Below are 8,796 nucleotides of genomic sequence, written 5' to 3'. Positions count from 1 at the left end.
TTATATTCATTATTATGCTCACATCCTTAAGAGTAACTAACACGACAACAATTTTATGCCCTGTAAATATGCTTGTATATTCATCTGCAAAGGTGAAGTTGAAACCAGGAGTTTATACCTTAAGACCACTAGAGGAAGAGATTTTTTTTCTTTTGCTTCCAAGAGAAAAATTCCAGAAAAAATTTCACCTGAGTTTTCACCAGAGGAAAGTTTTATCAATTTCCTGAATAATCAATTTCAGTTACATCAATCAGAATTTCAAGGTACAGAAAGAAAACAAATCATAAAAATCTTGCTATTTTGGTACGGAAAAGAAAAAGGAGATTTATGTAATTTTTTTCCACTCTAAGAAGTGATTTATGACATGACAGTACAGTACAGGAGCTTTATTGCTCCTATTTCCCAGAGTCTGCACGTTTGAGATAAGTTTCCATGCAATGCACAATGCAGGACTTCTGACATTGCTAAACACACTCTTGACGACGATTGTACGAGATAGCTAAGTTAAACTGCATAGCGTGCTTCATAATAGTATACTTACTGTTATCCATCTATGACATGGAGCTACATCTTAAATTATTGGGAACCTGGACAAGCATTAGACAGAAATCAAAGTTTCTTGATTTAGAATATTACTTGTATGACCTACTTCCTGTTTTCTATTTCTTTGATTATCTATTAATTTACTTATAACTTATTCATATAGACATCCAACAAATATTTATTTAGGGGTTATTAAAGCCTAGTGGACATTTTATGCTAGACCTTCGAGATCCAAATAAGACATCTCTGATCTCCAGTAGCTTCCAGCCCAGTGGGAAAAGGAGAGATCTTGAGTTACTGTACTATGTTATAAGGGCTATGACTGTGGAAAGCACAGGATGCCCAGGAGTTGTGCTCAAGAGTTTAACAAAATTCAGGCTGGGGGTGGGGGCAGAAAAGGCTTCTCAAAGGAGGTGAGGATGATCTCAAGCAAGCCAGGAGGGGTGATGGTGGAAGGAATGTCAGGGGGAGAGAAGCAAGTTGGGAGAAAGAGAAAATACTTAGGAGGCTGCTGCAGTAACCTAGGAAACAATTGAGTAGGGATTGACTGGAGGAGGAGAGAAAGGGGAGTTTCCATTCGAAAGTCCTTGGTGACTGGGGCACGAGATGGGGAAGCTGGTGAATAAGCTAGAAGATTGCAATGTGACTCTCTGGTTGCCATATGGACTTCTGAGTGGGAATGGACAGAACATGACTTCAAAATCTATTTGATACATTCATTTTGCTCCCCAAATGGACCCAAGAATGTTCAGCTCAGCCATGGCGTCAAGTTCCTATGGGAGTCCTAATTACAATGAATTAAACTAATCTAATTCTGCAAACTGATCCAATTCTGTATCTGTGTTTATAAAATGTCACAGGAAGATGGATTATGAATAGAGCACAGTGGCAATGAAGCTAAATTGATAGTGAAACTAGTTATTTTTAAAGTTGTTGCCAACTAATTATAAAAAGCCCAGCAAAAAAGTGTCTTTTCTTCACTTGAAGTGCAGAATTCCTATTGCAAAAATATGGTTGATCAAATGATTTGCATAACATTAAAATCCTTATCAAAGTTTTTCTATCTGTGCTTACCCAGAGCACCAGGTATAAAGAATTCCACAACATGTTACCATTTATTGATGCTAAAGGATACTTCAACTTTCACTGAGATAATAAAGGGTCAAAGATAGAATTAGCAACAACCGACAGGACATCTAAGAACAGTATATATCACTAGGGAATTGCTTGGTCTAATCTGGGTAGATCTTAATCCACAACTTGGTGTACATTTATCACAGCAGCAGGATGCATGAAAGATCATTGAGTTTATTTTTAAACAGCAGAGGAAGCCTCCCCTATTTTTTATCTTATTTGAATTTGCCTTTGCTTCCAAAGTGTATTTCAGTGTCATAGTCTCATAGAAAACTACAGAGCACTAAACTCTAGCCAGAATTTAACAGAAGTGTAAGAGGTACATGGAAATCTAGCTTAAAGAAATTAAGATAAAGTCATAGGACATATATACCAACAAAGTGAAATTGGCAACATAGCAGAAGAGAAAAGCAACATCATTTAAATGTACACTTATTTTATGGTGTCTTTCTATAGGGCAGCTAATTAAAAGCTGACTTTCATCCAACTGTAACTTGCTCAAGTCATAAAATAAGATGGTGGTCATGATGGGCATAGACTGTTCTAAGTCCCACAGCAATTCTAAGTTCTAAACTATCATTAATATCGCTTTGAAAAGTGATATGTGTGAGTTTAACATCATTATTTGTCTTGCATTGATAGTTATCTTGTTACATATTCTCTTACTTGCTAAATAAGTTTTCCAATCACAAAGACTTTATCTTTTGTCATATCTGTATTGATTTAATGCCTTATATTTCATCCTTAATATTTGTTTATTGGTGAACCAAAAAGGAATATATTTAAATTTATAGCCTTGAGGATTATAAATCCAGTATCTTTATTTTCACAAATAGGGGAAGTGACATACAGAAAAATAAAGGGATTTTCCTAAAATCCTTCTGCTAATATGGGCTCTAGTCTGTCACTAGACTATAGGACTCCCGAAATTCAGAGCTCTACTTTTCCCACCATTCCTGTTCCTCCCCTGTATTTGATGCAAGAAGCCTGTTCCCTGCAGCTCTGATGAAAGAGTGCCAGTAGTAACGTTTCATTGAAACTCTAGAGTTTTTGCTTTGTTTGGCCTTTAATGACCCCAAAATGCCCAAGGCCAGATTGATTTCCTGACTACTTCTTTCTTCTTAAATTCTTTTATTGCACCATATTCCATGAAGAGTAGTGCGAATGCCTATGTAATCCTTGTCTCTGATAAAGTTCCACGTTTCCCTGTTCTCTATTTCTCAATCAGTCTGTGACATAGTGGTCCATTCTCAATACATTGCAGTGTGGTGGTCTCTCATCAAAAGTCTAAAAAGAAGATCAAGGGGAATAAGTCCAGAGAAGGCCATATAAAAGGCTATATGCAGACATATTAGTTTGGCATTCAAGGCTCTTCATAACCTGTTCCTACTGTACCTATCCAGTTTTACCTTATATCAGGTATAAGGAGCCCTTTGTTCCTGTTGGAATAAACATTTTCAGTAGTTTTTCAGGTCAATTCATATCCACTTTCCGGTAGCCTTGCACCCCACCACTGGTTCATTCAATTTGGTTACGATTATAAATATCCTTCCTCCTTCCATTTCACTCTCTGAATCTAATAATTTATACATAGTCTTACCTTGCCCGTATACTTTGTACACTCACTGGTCCACATTTATCTAATCTCTTCTATCTCTGAACTCCTTAAACAATTTTTCTCAGCAACACATTCTAAGTCTTAGAACATCTTTCACTTGATACTCAACTGTGTTTACAAATATTTCTTATTCCGCAACTAGTTTCTAAGGTCTTGAAAAAACAGACTGGTATTTGTGTTATTTGGTTTATCCTTAGATGGGTCTATGGAGTTAGGGTTATTTACACATGGTTCTACCTCTTTTGGACACATGGTAGTATTATACTTCCTCAATCCCTGTAAAGTTAGGCAAAGTCTTATGACTTGCTTTGGACAATGAAATGTGAGAGAAGTGATATGTGCCACTCATAGGCATAAGCCTTAAGAGCTAGCCTGTGGTTCACCTCATTCCCATCCCCTGCCATTGGAAATAGGCGTAACAATAGAATCTCTATCAGCTTGGGTCCTTGAAGGACTGCAGTGGTAGACTCTACTGTTGATCTGTGATGGATATGTACTCTGAGAGGGAAATAAACAGTCCCTTTGATATGGCAGTAAGATTTGGGGATTCTTTGTTTCTGCAGCATAACCTATGATTTCCTACCAGATTAAGTATCCTAAGTGAGTGTAACACCTGCAATTGATACCCAGTAAATACTTGTGGAGTGAAGAGTTAACAGAATTAACTAGATGTTGTAACTTGTAGTTCGTTTTGGAACAATCCCAGTGATAACTAATAAACATAATCAGGAATACCAGTGAGAAAATAAAAACAGCAAAAAGATGATTTTGTGCTGACTTATACAAAATGAAGCTTAACAATTTCCTTTAACTCTGATTGACCTTTGAAGTACTGAGAAAGTCCCGGAACAGCCTGAAGTTGCAAATACTTGATGTCTCAATTACTGGAATATTCATATCTAAGGCCTGTTCGGAAATGGGGAGGAGGTAAGAAAGGAAAAGTTGGAAAGATGGATGTTTTTATAGAATTGGCAAATTGTGTGAGTAAGAAAGTTAAGCAGGATTTTAAAAAATTATTGGTATTACTTCAAGCCAATCTGAGATATGCTCACATATTATAGTTATATGTATAATACTATGTGCATTTAATATATGCATATATTGTATGCAGAACATGTCAAAAGCAAAGCAGACAGGCTGGCACGTGTTTTATGAAAGTAACTATTTTCAGAAAAGTGATGAGACAAAACAAGTAACAGTGACTTCATTATTTATATAAAAACTGTATGTACCACCATCATGACAAGTTTTTCCCTATTTGCAGTCATCTTCATTTAGCATGTCATTTTCAAATAAACTCTATGTGTGCTCACGCACGTGTGTGTGTATGCATAGGAGTGAATCATGGTGAAGTTCTTAGAAATAACATAAAAAATTGCAATATCCTTTTAGTTTTCTGTACTTTATTATAGAATTCATACAACATTATTTCACAAACATTAATTGCCAACTTACTCTGCTCTAAGTAGTGTTCTAAAGCAGTGCTTCTCAAACTTTAATATAATGTGCATATATATATAAATATACATAATATATTATATACATGTAATTATGAGGGGGTCTTTTAAAATGCAGATTCAGACCGACTGGGGTAGGGAGTGAGATTCTGTATTTCTAATAAACTCCAAAGTGATATGGGTAATGCTGGGGTGGAGCACACTTTGAGGAGCAAGTTTCTAATTAAAGTCTCTCGTGTTGCCAATGGCCTGCCTTAAGATATTACTCCCATTAGCTCTCTGAGAGGTCATAGCTCACTGCAGCCAATAGCCCTTGCTGAGTACCCTCCTCCTCAGGGAATTCTCAGAGGTGCACCCCATAGTCATCTCACGCAAATTTCCCCAACTTACAGAATATGGCTAAGGAAGAAATCTACCACCTGTGCAGTCAGCTTCAGAGCTCTTGTCTACTCATCATGAACAGGGGACCCACTGAACTGATGGAGAATATGTGTTCCCAGTGCCCACAGGGAAAACTGTACAGCCCAATCTGCAGCCTATCAGGGGAGGGGAAGCAAGGAAACCAGGTGGGGCCTTCTAAGGAGTAGAGCACCAAGTGGCACCATTGCATACCTGCCTTCACACATCACAGGTGTTTATGTTCATTTGAGGCACACATGCCTTTGCCAATAGCATCTGGTTAGCTTAGGATGGCAACTATGATGATACATATACAATTCACACACTAGAGCTTCTTCATTATTCTGAAACACTGAATGTGAAAAAACTTGAATCTTAAGTACATTTGCATTATACCAATAAATTCCAACATTATGTTTATTAATGAAAATAAGAAATATCTGTTAGTTACTATACCTATATTCCTCTGTTGCAAAGTTTTTCACAAGTATTTTGTGAAAGTTCCTCATTGATACTATCAAGAATATGAAGATATTATCATTAAAAAGTCATTAGAAATTTTGCAGCTATTTCAAGCACAAAGCCTAATATGTTTATGAAAGCCAGCTCGTATTTCATATTAAAAATGTATAAAGGTTGTATTTGAAAACTTTATATAAGCTTAATATTTAATGTGATCCCTAGCATTTGTATTCTATTTGTCTTACAATTACACAACATAATGAATACAAAAATTTTTCCATTAAGCCCCAAACTGCCAAATAAATGTTATAATTTCTATGCATCTTATGATGTCAAAGCAATGTTATTGGGATTATAGAAGTAAGTAAGACAAAGTCCCCATCTTTCATAGCTCTAATTCTCTTGGGAGAAAAAGAAAATAATAGGAAATTAATGTATTAATAAGAAGAATACTTAGAAAGTTGTCTTTTTCCCAAGGAAATATAAAATAAGTGTTCTATAATATTAGGCAGTAATGGGGTGGCTTCTTTTAATTGGTGATCACGAAGCTCTCTGTTAAGACGTAACACTGAAATTGGACTCTGAAGGCTAAGGAGAAGCCAGTCATGTGATGAGTGAGGGGACAGGTATTATGGCAGAGAGAACAGCCAATGCAAGGACCCTAAGGCTGGAAGTACTTGGCTTATGGCAGGAAAAGAAAGGTCAGTGTGGTTATAACATTGCAGGCAAAAGGGAAATGGTAAGAGGTGACCTTGGAAAGATCAGCAAGGGCCAGATTATGTGGGACCACAGCAAGGAATTCATTCTGAGCTTTATGGGAAGCTGTTGAGGGCTTTAATTAGGAATGTGGCAGTATAAGAGCTAGTGTTAAATTCATGGCCTCTGGAGCCAGCCTCACTGGGTGCAGACCCCAACTCCGTCATTTCCTAGCTATGTGTCATGGACAAGTTATTTAACTTCTCTGTGCTTCAATTTCCTCACTGCAAAATGCAGAAGACAATAGCATCTACTTCACAGGATTGTTGTGAGAATTAAACTAACACTTGTGGAGCACTTTGAATAGAGTTTGGCATGCAGAGGGTCTATAGAAGGATGTGTTTAATTAGGAAAACAATCTGAATTATGTTTTTAAAAGATTATTGTGGTTCTACTGTTAACAATGGATTGTAGACATACCAGGAGAGAACCAGGGAGACAAATTAGGAGGCTATTCAATAGAAGTTGGGTTGGACTAGGGTAGAATTGGAGGTAAATAGAAATACATATTTATATCCACATATCAGTGGTATGGAGGTTATAGGACATCATGTGAGAAGGAAAATTTTAGATATGTAGTTAATATTATTGAGGCCTTCACAGATCACCCAGGCCCAGGTGAATAAAAGTAAATGTTATGGTGGGGAAGTTTTCCCCACACCTTTTGGATGGCCTTCCTTATGGTGACAGTCTGTCTTCCCTCAGAATTCTCACAACACACCTTTCTACATCTTGTTCCTTCAGGTATTTGCCAAGATGCAAGATGATCTGGTGATTGCTCCCTTTGCTGCTGCCTCTGTGCTCCTCCTTAGTTTAATGCCCACTTCTGGATTCTTCTTTCAGCCCTTAGTCACGTCTATAGCTTGTCCCTTCTCTTTCTAGAGCTGGAGTCAGGATATGGTAGAGTCTATCTAGATCTTAAAAAAAAAAAAAGTCCAATTTTCTGTCCCTGGGAGCTGAGAAAGGATATATTTCCCAGTTTCTGATGTAGTTAGGTTAGGTTTATATGACAAAATCTGGCCAGTAGTAGGTGGGTAGAAGCAATACAGACTACTTCCAACCATGGACTCCAAATCTCTGTGGAAATCTGTAATTTGGTCTCTCTTCCCACACATGTGGCTAGGGCCATACCTGGATCTCTGAGTCCTCTGTGGAGAAGAACCATCCCAGAGCATAGCTTAATCTGCATCAGACCATGAGATAAGTGGGAAATAAACTATTGTGCTAAAGAACTTAGACTTTTCATTATTGCAGCTACTATTAATCATCCAAGTTAAGACTACCAGATGGTTCCAGCAAAGTATAGCACTTGCTTGATAAAAATTTTGTGGATTGAGTTTTTAAAAATTAAGATATAGGTAGTTTATTGGTGAAGGACTATATGTCATTTATTTTTCAATGTAGCTTTTCTAAATATTTTTTTCTAAAACATTAATAAAATCATTACAGACAAAAATGTCAAGTTTTGATTCTCAAGGAACTTAGGGTTTGGTTTAGGAGACAAGAAATAGACAACAACAATGCAAAAGTCATCGCAGCCAAGTAAAAGATGGGGTTGATTATAAAATGAGTTGTCTAAACTATTGAGCATCATGGTTACAGAGAAAAAGGTGCGATGCTGTGGGCCGGAGTCGATTGTCCACAATTAACTTTCACGATGCCTGAAGGGAAAAATTAGGAAAGTGGACTATAGGCAAAGCAAAGTGATCAATACAAAGTTAGATAGCATGCGGGAATAGTGTTCAGTAAAAACAACTTTCATCAGAAGTTAGGAAACAGATTCTTTCTACTTAATTTTCAAAAAAACTTTTTGTTTCCAAGTAAATGAAACATATATTAAAATATACATACAAAATACACTGCTCATTTCTTATTATTAATACTATAACATCAATGTATTGCATGCATAGATGATCATCTCTGTCCCTAACATTTCTTTATATAACATCATTTGACTCAGATTTAAAACATAAGAAGAGTTTTAACAAAGATATATGTATGTATATATATGCCTTACTATATATATTTAGCATATATGTACATAGATAGTTTCTATGTATTAACAAACAAGAGCTGTTTAAAAATTAATTTTAAAAAGTTAATGTTTTCTCTAGCAAATTATCATATCTAATGCAATGATTTCTTTGCAGAGTTCATTTAGGTGGATCTCTTTTTTCCCATTCTGACAAATATGAATTTTATTTATTTCATCCAAAATAAGATAGCTCAGGATTAACAAAACCTGAAGTATTAATGATGCTCAAAAATGACTCTCCTTCAAACTTTAACAGTTTCTGGGTATACATTTGCTTCTGTAGCAATAAATATGTACAACTTGAGTAGGTAAGTAGCCCTTCCCCAATCAACATGCGTTAATTCTTACAAAAACCTACTATATATTTTTCTTAAGAATTGAAGTTAAGTCAA

This window comes from Propithecus coquereli, unplaced genomic scaffold, assembly GCF_000956105.1.
Source record: "Propithecus coquereli isolate 6110/MARCELLA unplaced genomic scaffold, Pcoq_1.0 Scaffold110, whole genome shotgun sequence".
NCBI classification, from domain to species: Eukaryota; Metazoa; Chordata; class Mammalia; order Primates; family Indriidae; genus Propithecus; species Propithecus coquereli.
Note: the sequence above shows the minus strand (reverse complement) of the source record.